The sequence below is a fragment of the Taudactylus pleione genome, unplaced genomic scaffold (assembly GCF_031769625.1).
Source record: "Taudactylus pleione unplaced genomic scaffold, aTauple2 ptg001271l, whole genome shotgun sequence".
Taxonomy (NCBI): Eukaryota; Metazoa; Chordata; class Amphibia; order Anura; family Myobatrachidae; genus Taudactylus; species Taudactylus pleione.
The window spans coordinates 51,823-68,705 of NW_028285671.1; positions in this window are offsets into that span (position 1 = coordinate 51,823).

The following is a 16,883-nucleotide window of genomic DNA, read 5'->3' on the forward strand; positions in this document are numbered from 1 at the left end:
TCTATATGTATATTATAATTTGCAGTACATATCATATGCTAACCACCCATAATTCAATGCTTAAATGTTAACTAAGCAAATAGATAGTGCGCACATTACTTTATTTATAAGCATAAAGTTTAGCTGCAAAATATTTTGCATATATTCAAATTATTTCACAGCTTGTACAGTTTAAGTGTAAATGAAGTAATATTTGCACTGTTTGCCCCCTTAGCTGACTTTAAAAGATTAAATATATGGTGATTAGCATATGGTAAGTATTATAAATGTAAACACATATACATTGATTTATAATGGTATATGATATAAAGTGGTTTATAAAAAGATTATTTTTGCTTTGTTCTCAAGTATGGTCGGCTCCTTGTGTCAGAGCTTGGGCTGGTAGTTAGAAACTGCAGCAGTAAATTAGGAGCCAGGTATCCAAGAGACAGAACTGCAACTCCCAACCAAACAGCAGATGCACCCCTATATTTCTGTCTTTTACTCCTGTAAATGTTTTTTCATTTGGCCTGGTTCTATTTTCGCCCATCCTTTCCTCCTCCTCCTTAATCTATACTTTCATTTCTTTGATTCATTGTTACCAAAAGAGAGCAGAGGATTTCAATGTCATTTAGAGCCTTGGAGTTATTATTTTTTTTCAATTCATCTCTATGTTATCAATTAACATATGCAGACTTCTTTCCATCCCTCTCTTTCTCTCTGGGTGCATGATTTGTGAATGCACTCCCTCCTGCAAGCCTCTGCCACACCCACAAGCCAACTGGCAGCCTTCCTTTCTTCATTTCTTGTCTCAGCAGTTAATCAGATAGTCTAAGACCTTAATTGGAATGTTAACAGTGTTTATGGAATGTTCACACTGTCCACGGAATGTTCAGAACTCTACGGAATATTCATACTGTCCACGGAATGTTCAGGAGTGGCTGCCATGCAGTCACCAAGGCAATAGAATGTAAACAGTCAGCTAGCAGATTCTGCCACTATAACAACATTCTTCTATGATGTCACAATCTTCTGCTGCTTATAACCATTGCACTTCCTCGGAGAAGCTTACTTGAGGGAGACAAACACCTCGAGATGCATCATATCACTGCTCGTTCTTGCAAATGGAGAAAATGAATGCCTCCAGCTGGTCCCAAGTTAAACAATGAGGAAAATTCAAGCATTGCAAACCTAAAATATATTTTCAAAAGATGACAGAAATTTTCTGAATAGATAATGTGAACTACTCTAGCAAATTTTGCCTCAGTATAGAAATGTAACAAATACCCAATTTGTCAGAAGTAATGGATAGCAATTCATGGCTCCAACAGTTGTATCCATGTGGTTACCCCCGCAATGGTGCGAAAAAGTAAAAACAGGAGACCTGATAATCAATTTCTAAATGGCATTGCAAAAGTGTCTTAGGGGTTGGATAGTCTTGACACAAACAATAGAATATATTCATTATTTAATAAACCAATCCTCTGCAAATACATCCACTTTACAGGGACTTTGACTTTAGTCCCGGAATTAGGCCTAAATAGAGGCAGATAAATGGAGACAAGACATGGAGACACCAAAAGGTCAGTCCTCTTCTTATCAGTTGTTTAATGAATGATATGAAGTGTTTCTAAATGCAAAAGTGTAAGCAGATGAGTGCAGCAGCAGGTTGTATTCACATGTGATTGTAGAACAAGCACTGGGGGCATAGGCCCCATTTCTCCCCATCCCCTCAAAGCCAAATGGCCCCCATTAAAGGGAAAAAACTGAATCTTCAGGTCCCCCTTCACCGATGCTAGTGGGACCCTTGGACATACTTGATCCCTTGAGCAAATTTGTTTTTGTTTTTTTTTGTTTTTTAAATGGTCTCCCTAATTTTAGTGGTATATGATTTATACTACCCCTAATGGCATTTGAGTTTTCTGTTCACTTCTTCCACATGTTACATGGCTATGTATGTGATGTAACAAGGTGGGAGTTTGTTCCCAATCCTGGTGTTGGATGGGAGCCTTTTGGCTCCAGGGATGTCAAAGATGGGCTTTCTGGCTCTGAGTTGATGGAGAGAAATAAGGCTCATGTGCCCAGTGCATTTTTACAGTTTCTTGGATGATTGGAGCCAGGGGTATAGCTATAGGGAGTGGTGCACTCCCCTAGGTCACTTCAGGCCTAACACCATGAAGATGCACTGCTGCAGCCAATAGGTTTTGCTTGGTACTGTGTAAAAATCTACCTTGCCCCAATACAGGGAAGCCATAGTTGGAGACAGTAGTGTAGTGCATAACCACAATCTCAAGAGCATCACAGGTCCTATATACTTTTTTTATTGAAGCCTTAAATCTATGCTCCAATCACCCAGGAGAGTGTAAAAGCATGTTTTGGAAATAAGCACCATTTCTCTTTAAACCACGAAAGCCAAAGACCCACCATCACAGAGAGCAGGGCTGCACCTGACAGAGCAGCCAAACAGCACCTTAGATTCAGGGTTTTCAGGCTCTCTTATTGCTCAAAGCTTGGGGTTGCGCTTCTGATTTGTTACTTATCAGACACAAGCAGCTACCTCACATAGAGAGACATTGATAATTGTTGAGGAACTCAATGGGTAGTATAAATCATATGCTATTACAATTAGTGAGAGCTTTTCTTTAATAAACAATAAATAAATCTATATGTATATTGTAATTTGCAGTACATATCATATGCTAACCACCCATAATTCAATGCTTAAATGTTAACTAAGCAAATAGATAGTGCGCACATTACTTTATTTATAAGCATAAAGTTTAGCTGCAAAATATTTTGCATATATTCAAATTATTTCACAGCTTGTACAGTTTAAGTGTAAATGAAGTAATATTTGCACTGTTTGCCCCCTTAGCTGACTTTAAAAGATTAAATATATGGTGATTAGCATATGGTAAGTATTATAAATGTAAACACATATACATTGATTTATAATGGTATATGATATAAAGTGGTTTATAAAAAAAATATTTTTGCTTTGTTCTCAAGTATGGTCGGCTCCTTGTGTCAGAGCTTGGGCTGGTAGTTAGAAACTGCAGCAGTAAATTAGGAGCCAGGTATCCAAGAGACAGAACTGCAACTCCCAACCAAACAGCAGATGCACCCCTATATTTCTGTCTTTTTCTCCTGTAAATGTTTTTTCATTTGGCCTGGTTCTATTTTCGCCCATCCTTTCCTCCTCCTCCTCCTTAATCTATACTTTCATTTCTTTGATTCATTGTTACCAAAAGAGAGCAGAGGATTTCAATGTCATTTAGAGCCTTGGAGTTATTATTTTTTTTCAATTCATCTCTATGTTATCAATTAACATATGCAGACTTCTTTCCCTCCCTCTCTTTCTCTCTGGGTGCATGATTTGTGAATGCACTGCCTCCTGCAAGCCTCTGCCACACCCACAAGCCAACTGGCAGCCTTCCTTTCTTCATTTCTTGTCTCAGCAGTTAATCAGATAGTCTAAGACCTTAATTGGAATGTTAACAGTGTTTATGGAATGTTCACACTGTCCACGGAATGTTCAGAACTCTACGGAATATTCATACTGTCCACGGAATGTTCAGGAGTGGCTGCCATGCAGTCACCAAGGCAATAGAATGTAAACAGTCAGCTAGCAGATTCTGCCACTATAACAACATTCTTCTATGATGTCACAATCTACTGCTGCTTATAACCATTGCACTTCCTCGGAGAAGCTTACTTGAGGGAGACAAACACCTCGAGATGCATCATATCACTGCTCGTTCTTGCAAATGGAGAAAATGAATGCCTCCAGCTGGTCCCAAGTTAAACAATGAGGAAAATTCAAGCATTGCAAACCTAAAATATATTTTCAAAAGATGACAGAAATTTTCTGAATAGATAAAGTGAACTACTCTAGCAAATTTTGCCTCAGTATAGAAATGTAACAAATACCCAATTTGTCAGAAGTAATGGATAGCAATTCATGGCTCCAACAGTTGTATCCATGTGGTTACCCCCGCAATGGTGCGAAAAAGTAAAAACAGGAGACCTGATAATCAATTTCTAAATGGCATTGCAAAAGTGTCTTAGGGGTTGGATAGTCTTGACACAAACAATAGAATATATTTATTATTTAATTAACCAATCCTCTGCAAATACATCCACTTTACAGGGACTTTGACTTTAGTCCCGGAATTAGGCCTAAATAGAGGCAGATAAATGGAGACAAGACATGGAGACACCAAAAGGTCAGTCCTCTTCTTATCAGTTGTTTAATGAATGATATGAAGTGTTTCTAAATGCAAAAGTGTAAGCAGATGAGTGCAGCAGCAGGTTGTATTCACATGTGATTGTAGAACAAGCACTGGGGGCATAGGCCCCATTTCTCCCCATCCCCTCAAAGCCAAATGGCCCCCATTGAAGGGAAAAAACTGAATCTTCAGGTCCCCCTTCACCGATGCTAGTGGGACCCTTGGACATACTTGATCCCTTGAGCAAATTTGTTTTTGTTTTTTTTTTGTTTTTTAAATGGTCTCCCTAATTTTAGTGGTATATGATTTATACTACCCCTAATGGCATTTGAGTTTTCTGTTCACTTCTTCCACATGTTACATGGCTATGTATGTGATGTAACAAGGTGGGAGTTTGTTCCCAATCCTGGTGTTGGATGGGAGCCTTTTGGCTCCAGGGATGTCAAAGATGGGCTTTCTGGCTCTGAGTTGATGGAGAGAAATAAGGCTCATGTGCCCAGTGCATTTTTACAGTTTCTTGGATGATTGGAGCCAGGGGTATAGCTATAGGGAGTGATGCACTCCCCTAGGTCACTTCAGGCCTAACACCATGAAGATGCACTGCTGCAGCCAATAGGTTTTGCTTGGTACTGTGTAAAAATCTACCTTGCCCCAATACAGGGAAGCCATAGTTGGAGACAGTAGTGTAGTGCATAACCACAATCTCAAGAGCATTACAGGTCCTATATACTTTTTTTATTGAAGCCTTAAATCTATGCTCCAATCACCCAGGAGAGTGTAAAAGCATGTTTTGGAAATAAGCACCATTTCTCTTTAAACCACAAAAGCCAAAGACCCACCATCACAGAGAGCAGGGCTGCACCTGACAGAGCAGCCAAACAGCACCTTAGATTCAGGGTTTTCAGGCTCTCTTATTGCTCAAAGCTTGGGGTTGCGCTTCTGATTTGTTACTTATCAGACACAAGCAGCTACCTCACATAGAGAGACATTGATAATTGTTGAGGAACTCAATGGGTAGTATAAATCATATGCTATTACAATTAGTGAGAGCTTTTCTTTAATAAAAAATAAATAAATCTATATGTATATTATAATTTGCAGTACATATCATATGCTAACCACCCATAATTCAATGCTTAAATGTTAACTAAGCAAATAGATAGTGCGCACATTACTTTATTTATAAGCATAAAGTTTAGCTGCAAAATATTTTGCATATATTCAAATTATTTCACAGCTTGTACAGTTTAAGTGTAAATGAAGTAATATTTGCACTGTTTGCCCCCTTAGCTGACTTTAAAAGATTAAATATATGGTGATTAGCATATGGTAAGTATTATAAATGTAAACACATATACATTGATTTATAATGGTATATGATATAAAGTGGTTTAGAAAAAGATTATTTTTGCTTTGTTCTCAAGTATGGTCGGCTCCTTGTGTCAGAGCTTGGGCTGGTAGTTAGAAACTGCAGCAGTAAATTAGGAGCCAGGTATCCAAGAGACAGAACTGCAACTCCCAACCAAACAGCAGATGCACCCCTATATTTCTGTCTTTTACTCCTGTAAATGTTTTTTCATTTGGCCTGGTTCTATTTTCGCCCATCCTTTCCTCCTCCTCCTTAATCTATACTTTCATTTCTTTGATTCATTGTTACCAAAAGAGAGCAGAGGATTTCAATGTCATTTAGAGCCTTGGAGTTATTATTTTTTTTCAATTCATCTCTATGTTATCAATTAACATATGCAGACTTCTTTCCATCCCTCTCTTTCTCTCTGGGTGCATGATTTGTGAATGCACTCCCTCCTGCAAGCCTCTGCCACACCCACAAGCCAACTGGCAGCCTTCCTTTCTTCATTTCTTGTCTCAGCAGTTAATCAGATAGTCTAAGACCTTAATTGGAATGTTAACAGTGTTTATGGAATGTTCACACTGTCCACGGAATGTTCAGAACTCTACGGAATATTCATACTGTCCACGGAATGTTCAGGAGTGGCTGCCATGCAGTCACCAAGGCAATAGAATGTAAACAGTCAGCTAGCAGATTCTGCCACTATAACAACATTCTTCTATGATGTCACAATCTTCTGCTGCTTATAACCATTGCACTTCCTCGGAGAAGCTTACTTGAGGGAGACAAACACCTCGAGATGCATCATATCACTGCTCGTTCTTGCAAATGGAGAAAATGAATGCCTCCAGCTGGTCCCAAGTTAAACAATGAGGAAAATTCAAGCATTGCAAACCTAAAATATATTTTCAAAAGATGACAGAAATTTTCTGAATAGATAAAGTGAACTACTCTAGCAAATTTTGCCTCAGTATAGAAATGTAACAAATACCCAATTTGTCAGAAGTAATGGATAGCAATTCATGGCTCCAACAGTTGTATCCATGTGGTTACCCCCGCAATGGTGCGAAAAAGTAAAAACACTAGACCTGATAATCAATTTCTAAATGGCATTGCAAAAGTGTCTTAGGGGTTGGATAGTCTTGACACAAACAATAGAATATATTCATTATTTAATTAACCAATCCTCTGCAAATACATCCACTTTACAGGGACTTTGACTTTAGTCCCGGAATTAGGCCTAAATAGAGGCAGATAAATGGAGACAAGACATGGAGACACCAAAAGGTCAGTCCTCTTCTTATCAGTTGTTTAATGAATGATATGAAGTGTTTCTAAATGCAAAAGTGTAAGCAGATGAGTGCAGCAGCAGGTTGTATTCACATGTGATTGTAGAACAAGCACTGGGGGCATAGGCCCCATTTCTCCCATCCCCTCAAAGCCAAATGGCCCCCATTGAAGGGAAAAAACTGAATCTTCAGGTCCCCCTTCACCGATGCTAGTGGGACCCTTGGACATACTTGATCCCTTGAGCAAATTTGTTTTTGTTTTTTGTTTTTTTTAAATGGTCTCCCTAATTTTAGTGGTATATGATTTATACTACCCCTAATGGCATTTGAGTTTTCTGTTCACTTCTTCCACATGTTACATGGCTATGTATGTGATGTAACAAGGTGAGAGTTTGTTACCAATCCTGGTGTTGGATGGGAGCCTTTTGGCTCCAGGGATGTCAAAGATGGGCTTTCTGGCTCTGAGTTGATGGAGAGAAATAAGGCTCATGTGCCCAGTGCATTTTTACAGTTTCTTGGATGATTGGAGCCAGGGGTATAGCTATAGGTAGTGGTGCACTCCCCTAGGTCACTTCAGGCCTAACACCATGAAGATGCACTGCTGCAGCCAATAGTTTTTGCTTGGTACTGTGTAAAAATCTACCTTGCCCCAATACAGGGAAGCCATAGTTGGAGACAGTAGTGTAGTGCATAACCACAATCTCAAGAGCATCACAGGTCCTATATACTTTTTTTATTGAAGCCTTAAATCTATGCTCCAATCACCCAGGAGAGTGTAAAAGCATGTTTTGGAAATAAGCACCATTTCTCTTTAAACCACGAAAGCCAAAGACCCACCATCACAGAGAGCAGGGCTGCACCTGACAGAGCAGCCAAACAGCACCTTAGATTCAGGGTTTTCAGGCTCTCTTATGGCTCAAAGCTTGGGGTTGCGCTTCTGATTTGTTACTTATCAGACACAAGCAGCTACCTCACATAGAGAGACATTGATAATTGTTGAGGAGCTCAATGGGTAGTATAAATCATATGCTATTACAATTAGTGAGAGCTTTTCTTTAATAAAAAAGAAATAAATCTATATATATATTATAATTTGCAGTACATATCATATGCTAACCACCCATAATTCAATGCTTAAATGTTAACTAAGCAAATAGATAGTGCGCACATTACTTTATTTATAAGCATAAAGTTTAGCTGCAAAATATTTTGCATATATTCAAATTATTTCACAGCTTGTACAGTTTAAGTGTAAATGAAGTAATATTTGCACTGTTTGCCCACTTAGCTGACTTTAAAAGATTAAATATATGGTGATTAGCATATGGTAAGTATTATAAATGTAAACACATATACATTGATTTATAATGGTATATGATATAAAGTGGTTTATAAAAAGATTATTTTTGCTTTGTTCTCAAGTATGGTCGGCTCCTTGTGTCAGAGCTTGGGCTGGTAGTTAGAAACTGCAGCAGTAAATTAGGAGCCAGGTATCCAAGAGACAGAACTGCAACTCCCAACCAAACAGCAGATGCACCCCTATATTTCTGTCTTTTTCTCCTGTAAATGTTTTTTCATTTGGCCTGGTTCTATTTTCGCCCATCCTTTCCTCCTCCTCCTTAATCTATACTTTCATTTCTTTGATTCATTGATACCAAAAGAGAGCAGAGGATTTCAATGTCATTTAGAGCCTTGGAGTTATTATTTTTTTTCAATTCATCTCTATGTTATCAATTAACATATGCAGACTTCTTTCCCTCCCTCTCTTTCTCTCTGGGTGCATGATTTGTGAATACACTGCCTCCTGCAAGCCTCTGCCACACCCACAAGCCAACTGGCAGCCTTCCTTTCTTCATTTCTTGTCTCAGCAGTTAATCAGATAGTCTAAGACCTTAATTGGAATGTTAACAGTGTTTATGGAATGTTCACACTGTCCACGGAATGTTCAGAACTCTACGGAATATTCATACTGTCCACGGAATGTTCAGGAGTGGCTGCCATGCAGTCACCATGGCAATAGAATGTAAACAGTCAGCTAGCAGATTCTGCCACTATAACAACATTCTTCTATGATGTCACAATCTACTGCTGCTTATAACCATTGCACTTCCTCGGAGAAGCTTACTTGAGGGAGACAAACACCTCGAGATGCATCATATCACTGCTCGTTCTAGCAAATGGAGAAAATGAATGCCTCCAGCTGGTCCCAAGTTAAACAATGAGGAAAATTCAAGCATTGCAAACCTAAAATATATTTTCAAAAGATGACAGAAATTTTCTGAATAGATAATGTGAACTACTCTAGCAAATTTTGCCTCAGTATAGAAATGTAACAAATACCCAATTTGTCAGAAGTAATGGATAGCAATTCATGGCTCCAACAGTTGTATCCATGTGGTTACCCCCGCAATGGTGCGAAAAAGTAAAAACAGGAGACCTGATAATCAATTTCTAAATGGCATTGCAAAAGTGTCTTAGGGGTTGGATAGTCTTGACACAAACAATAGAATATATTCATTATTTATTTAACCAATCCTCTGCAAATACATCCACTTTACAGGGACTTTGACTTTAGTCCTGGAATTAGGCCTAAATAGAGGCAGATAAATGGAGACAAGACATGGAGACACCAAAAGGTCAGTCCTCTTCTTATCAGTTGTTTAATGAATGATATGAAGTGTTTCTAAATGCAAAAGTGTAAGCAGATGAGTGCAGCAGCAGGTTGTATTCACATGTGATTGTAGAACAAGCACTGGGGGCATAGGCCCCATTTCTCCCCATCCCCTCAAAGCCAAATGGCCCCCATTGAAGGGAAAAAACTGAATCTTCAGGTCCCCCTTCACCGATGCTAGTGGGACCCTTGGACATACTTGATCCCTTGAGCAAATTTTTTTTTTGTTTTTTTTTAAATGGTCTCCCTAATTTTAGTGGTATATGATTTATACTACCCCTAATGGCATTTGAGTTTTCTGTTCACTTCTTCCACATGTTACATGGCTATGTATGTGATGTAACAAGGTGGGAGTTTGTTCCCAATCCTGGTGTTGGATGGGAGCCTTTTGGCTCCAGGGATGTCAAAGATGGGCTTTCTGGCTCTGAGTTGATGGAGAGAAATAAGGCTCATGTGCCCAGTGCATTTTTACAGTTTCTAGGATGATTGGAGCCAGGGGTATAGCTAGAGGGAGTGGTGCACTCCCCTAGGTCACTTCAGGCCTAACACCATGAAGATGCACTGCTGCAGCCAATAGGTTTTGCTTGGTACTGTGTAAAAATCTACCTTGCCCCAATAACAGGGATGCCATAGTTGGAGACAATCTCAAGAGCATCACAGGTCCTATATACTTTTTTTATTGAAGCCTTAAATCTATGCTCCAATCACCCAGGAGAGTGTAAAAGCATGTTTTGGAAATAAGCACCATTTCTCTTTAAACCACGAAAGCCAAAGACCCACCATCACAGAGAGCAGGGCTGCACCTGACAGAGCAGCCAAACAGCACCTTAGATTCAGGGTTTTCAGGCTCTCTTATGGCTCAAAGCTTGGGGTTGCGCTTCTGATTTGTTACTTATCAGACACAAGCAGCTACCTCACATAGAGAGACATTGATAATTGTTGAGGAGCTCAATGGGTAGTATAAATCATATGCTATTACAATTAGTGAGAGCTTTTCTTTAATAAAAAAGAAATAAATCTATATATATATTATAATTTGCAGTACATATCATATGCTAACCACCCATAATTCAATGCTTAAATGTTAACTAAGCAAATAGATAGTGCGCACATTACTTTATTTATAAGCATAAAGTTTAGCTGCAAAATATTTTGCATATATTCAAATTATTTCACAGCTTGTACAGTTTAAGTGTAAATGAAGTAATATTTGCACTGTTTGCCCACTTAGCTGACTTTAAAAGATTAAATATATGGTGATTAGCATATGGTAAGTATTATAAATGTAAACACATATACATTGATTTATAATGGTATATGATATAAAGTGGTTTATAAAAAGATTATTTTTGCTTTGTTCTCAAGTATGGTCGGCTCCTTGTGTCAGAGCTTGGGCTGGTAGTTAGAAACTGCAGCAGTAAATTAGGAGCCAGGTATCCAAGAGAAAGAACTGCAACTCCCAACCAAACAGCAGATGCACCCCTATATTTCTGTCTTTTTCTCCTGTAAATGTTTTTTCATTTGGCCTGGTTCTATTTTCGCCCATCCTTTCCTCCTCCTCCTTAATCTATACTTTCATTTCTTTGATTCATTGATACCAAAAGAGAGCAGAGGATTTCAATGTCATTTAGAGCCTTGGAGTTATTATTTTTTTTCAATTCATCTCTATGTTATCAATTAACATATGCAGACTTCTTTCCCTCCCTCTCTTTCTCTCTGGGTGCAAGATTTGTGAATGCACTGCCTCCTGCAAGCCTCTGCCACACCCACAAGCCAACTGGCAGCCTTCCTTTCTTCATTTCTTGTCTCAGCAGTTAATCAGATAGTCTAAGACCTTAATTGGAATGTTAACAGTGTTTATGGAATGTTCACACTGTCCACGGAATGTTCATACTGTCCACGGAATGTTCAGGAGTGGCTGCCATGCAGTCACCATGGCAATAGAATGTAAACAGTCAGCTAGCAGATTCTGCCACTATAACAACATTCTTCTATGATGTCACAATCTACTGCTGCTTATAACCATTGCACTTCCTCGGAGAAGCTTACTTGAGGGAGACAAACACCTCGAGATGCATCATATCACTGCTCGTTCTAGCAAATGGAGAAAATGAATGCCTCCAGCTGGTCCCAAGTTAAACAATGAGGAAAATTCAAGCATTGCAAACCTAAAATATATTTTCAAAAGATGACAGAAATTTTCTGAATAGATAATGTGAACTACTCTAGCAAATTTTGCCTCAGTATAGAAATGTAACAAATACCCAATTTGTCAGAAGTAATGGATAGCAATTCATGGCTCCAACAGTTGTATCCATGTGGTTACCCCCGCAATGGTGCGAAAAAGTAAAAACAGGAGACCTGATAATCAATTTCTAAATGGCATTGCAAAAGTGTCTTAGGGGTTGGATAGTCTTGACACAAACAATAGAATATATTCATTATTTATTTAACCAATCCTCTGCAAATACATCCACTTTACAGGGACTTTGACTTTAGTCCTGGAATTAGGCCTAAATAGAGGCAGATAAATGGAGACAAGACATGGAGACACCAAAAGGTCAGTCCTCTTCTTATCAGTTGTTTAATGAATGATATGAAGTGTTTCTAAATGCAAAAGTGTAAGCAGATGAGTGCAGCAGCAGGTTGTATTCACATGTGATTGTAGAACAAGCACTGGGGGCATAGGCCCCATTTCTCCCCATCCCCTCAAAGCCAAATGGCCCCCATTAAAGGGAAAAAACTGAATCTTCAGGTCCCCCTTCACCGATGCTAGTGGGACCCTTGGACATACTTGATCCCTTGAGCAAATTTGTTTTTGTTTTTTTTTGTTTTTTAAATGGTCTCCCTAATTTTAGTGGTATATGATTTATACTACCCCTAATGGCATTTGAGTTTTCTGTTCACTTCTTCCACATGTTACATGGCTATGTATGTGATGTAACAAGGTGGGAGTTTGTTCCCAATCCTGGTGTTGGATGGGAGCCTTTTGGCTCCAGGGATGTCAAAGATGGGCTTTCTGGCTCTGAGTTGATGGAGAGAAATAAGGCTCATGTGCCCAGTGCATTTTTACAGTTTCTTGGATGATTGGAGCCAGGGGTATAGCTATAGGGAGTGGTGCACTCCCCTAGGTCACTTCAGGCCTAACACCATGAAGATGCACTGCTGCAGCCAATAGGTTTTGCTTGGTACTGTGTAAAAATCTACCTTGCCCCAATAACAGGGAAGCCATAGTTGGAGACAGTAGTGTAGTGCATAACCACAATCTCAAGAGCATCACAGGTCCTATATACTTTTTTAATTGAAGCCTTAAATCTATGCTCCACTCACCCAGGAGAGTGTAAAAGCATGTTTTGGAAATAAGCACCATTTCTCTTTAAACCACGAAAGCCAAAGACCCACCATCACAGAGAGCAGGGCTGCACCTGACAGAGCAGCCAAACAGCACCTTAGATTCAGGGTTTTCAGGCTCTCTTATGGCTCAAAGCTTGGGGTTGCGCTTCTGATTTGTTACTTATCAGACACAAGCAGCTACCTCACATAGAGAGACATTGATAATTGTTGAGGAGCTCAATGGGTAGTATAAATCATATGCTATTACAATTAGTGAGAGCTTTTCTTTAATAAAAAAGAAATAAATCTATATATATATTATAATTTGCAGTACATATCATATGCTAACCACCCATAATTCAATGCTTAAATGTTAACTAAGCAAATAGATAGTGCGCACATTACTTTATTTATAAGCATAAAGTTTAGCTGCAAAATATTTTGCATATATTCAAATTATTTCACAGCTTGTACAGTTTAAGTGTAAATGAAGTAATATTTGCACTGTTTGCCCACTTAGCTGACTTTAAAAGATTAAATATATGGTGATTAGCATATGGTAAGTATTATAAATGTAAACACATATACATTGATTTATAATGGTATATGATATAAAGTGGTTTATAAAAAGATTATTTTTGCTTTGTTCTCAAGTATGGTCGGCTCCTTGTGTCAGAGCTTGGGCTGGTAGTTAGAAACTGCAGCAGTAAATTAGGAGCCAGGTATCCAAGAGACAGAACTGCAACTCCCATCCAAACAGCAGATGCACCCCTATATTTCTGTCTTTTTCTCCTGTAAATGTTTTTTCATTTGGCCTGGTTCTATTTTCGCCCATCCTTTCCTCCTCCTCCTTAATCTATACTTTCATTTCTTTGATTCATTGTTACCAAAAGAGAGCAGAGGATTTCAATGTCATTTAGAGCCTTGGAGTTATTATTTTTTTTCAATTCATCTCTATGTTATCAATTAACATATGCAGACTTCTTTCCCTCCCTCTCTTTCTCTCTGGGTGCATGATTTGTGAATGCACTGCCTCCTGCAAGCCTCTGCCACACCCACAAGCCAACTGGCAGCCTTCCTTTCTTCATTTCTTGTCTCAGCAGTTAATCAGATAGTCTAAGACCTTAATTGGAATGTTAACAGTGTTTATGGAATGTTCACACTGTCCACGGAATGTTCAGAACTCTACGGAATATTCATACTGTCCACGGAATGTTCAGGAGTGGCTGCCATGCAGTCACCATGGCAATAGAATGTAAACAGTCAGCTAGCAGATTCTGCCACTATAACAACATTCTTCTATGATGTCACAATCTACTGCTGCTTATAACCATTGCACTTCCTCAGAGAAGCTTACTTGAGGGAGACAAACACCTCGAGATGCAAAATATCACTGCTCATTCTTGCAAATGGAGAAAATGAATGCCTCCAGCTGGTCCCAAGTTAAACAATGAGGAAAATTCAAGCATTGCAAACCTAAAATATATTTTCAAAAGATGACAGAAATTTTCTGAATAGATAATGTGAACTGCTCTAGCAAATTTTGCCTCAGTATAGAAATGTAACAAATACCCAATTTGTCAGAAGTAATGGATAGCAATTCATGGCTCCAACAGTTGTATCCATGTGGTTACCCCCGCAATGGTGCGAAAAAGTAAAAACAGGAGACCTGATAATCAATTTCTAAATGGCATTGCAAAAGTGTCTTAGGGGTTGGATAGTCTTGACACAAACAATAGAATATATTCATTATTTAATTAACCAATCCTCTGCAAATACATCCACTTTACAGGGACTTTGACTTTAGTCCCGGAATTAGGCCTAAATAGAGGCAGATAAATGGAGACAAGACATGGAGACACCAAAACGTCAGTCCTCTTCTTATCAGTTGTTTAATGAATGATACGAAGTGTTTCTAAATGCAAAAGTGTAAGCAGATGAGTGCAGCAGCAGGTTGTATTCACATGTGATTGTAGAACAAGCACTGGGGGCATAGGCCCCATTTCTCCCCATCCCCTCAAAGCCAAATGGCCCCCATTGAAGGGAAAAAACTGAATCTTCAGGTCCCCCTTCACCGATGCTAGTGGGACCCTTGGACATACTTGATCCCTTCAGCAAATTTGTTTTTGTTTTTTTTGTTTTTTAAATGGTCTCCCTAATTTTAGTGGTATATGATTTATACTACCCCTAATGGCATTTGAGTTTTCTGTTCACTTCTTCCACATGTTACATGGCTATGTATGTGATGTAACAAGGTGGGAGTTTGTTCCCAATCCTGGTGTTGGATGGGAGCCTTTTGGCTCCAGGGATGTCAAAGATGGGCTTTCTGGCTCTGAGTTGATGGAGAGAAATAAGGCTCATGTGCCCAGTGCATTTTTACAGTTTTTTGGATGATTGGAGCCAGGGGTATAGCTAGAGGGAGTGGTGCACTCCCCTAGGTCACTTCAGGCCTAACACCATGAAGATGCACTGCTGCAGCCAATAGGTTTTGCTTGGTACTGTGTAAAAATCTACCTTGCCCCAATAACAGGGAAGCCATAGTTGGAGACAGTAGTGTAGTGCATAACCACAATCTCAAGAGCATCACAGGTCCTATATACTTTTTTTATTGAAGCCTTAAATCTATGCTCCAATCACCCAGGAGAGTGTAAAAGCATGTTTTGGAAATAAGCACCATTTCTCTTTAAACCACGAAAGCCAAAGACCCACCATCACAGAGAGCAGGGCTGCACCAGACAGAGCAGCCAAACAGCACCCTAGATTCAGGGTTTTCAGGCTCTCTTATGGCTCAAAGCTTGGGGTTGCGCTTCTGATTTGTTACTTATCAGACACAAGCAGCTACCTCACATAGAGAGACATTGATAATTGTTGAGGAACTCAATGGGTAGTATAAATCATATGCTATTACAATTAGTGAGAGCTTTTCTTTAATAAAAAAGAAATAAATCTATATATATATTATAATTTGCAGTACATATCATATGCTAACCACCCATAATTCAATGCTTAAATGTTAACTAAGCAAATAGATAGTGCGCACATTACTTTATTTATAAGCATAAAGTTTAGCTGCAAAATATTTTGCATATATTCAAATTATTTCACAGCTTGTACAGTTTAAGTGTAAATGAAGTAATATTTGCACTGTTTGCCCACTTAGCTGACTTTAAAAGATTAAATATATGGTGATTAGCATATGGTAAGTATTATAAATGTAAACACATATACATTGATTTATAATGGTATATGATATAAAGTGGTTTATAAAAAGATTATTTTTGCTTTGTTCTCAAGTATGGTCGGCTCCTTGTGTCAGAGCTTGGGCTGGTAGTTAGAAACTGCAGCAGTAAATTAGGAGCCAGGTATCCAAGAGACAGAACTGCAACTCCCATCCAAACAGCAGATGCACCCCTATATTTCTGTCTTTTTCTCCTGTAAATGTTTTTTCATTTGGCCTGGTTCTATTTTCGCCCATCCTTTCCTCCTCCTCCTTAATCTATACTTTCATTTCTTTGATTCATTGTTACCAAAAGAGAGCAGAGGATTTCAATGTCATTTAGAGCCTTGGAGTTATTATTTTTTTTCAATTCATCTCTATGTTATCAATTAACATATGCAGACTTCTTTCCCTCCCTCTCTTTCTCTCTGGGTGCATGATTTGTGAATGCACTGCCTCCTGCAAGCCTCTGCCACACCCACAAGCCAACTGGCAGCCTTCCTTTCTTCATTTCTTGTCTCAGCAGTTAATCAGATAGTCTAAGACCTTAATTGGAATGTTAACAGTGTTTATGGAATGTTCACACTGTCCACGGAATGTTCAGAACTCTACGGAATATTCATACTGTCCACGGAATGTTCAGGAGTGGCTGCCATGCAGTCACCAAGGCAATAGAATGTAAACAGTCAGCTAGCAGATTCTGCCACTATAACAACATTCTTCTATGATGTCACAATCTACTGCTGCTTATAACCATTGCACTTCCTCGGAGAAGCTTACTTGAGGGAGACAAACACCTCGAGATGCATCATAT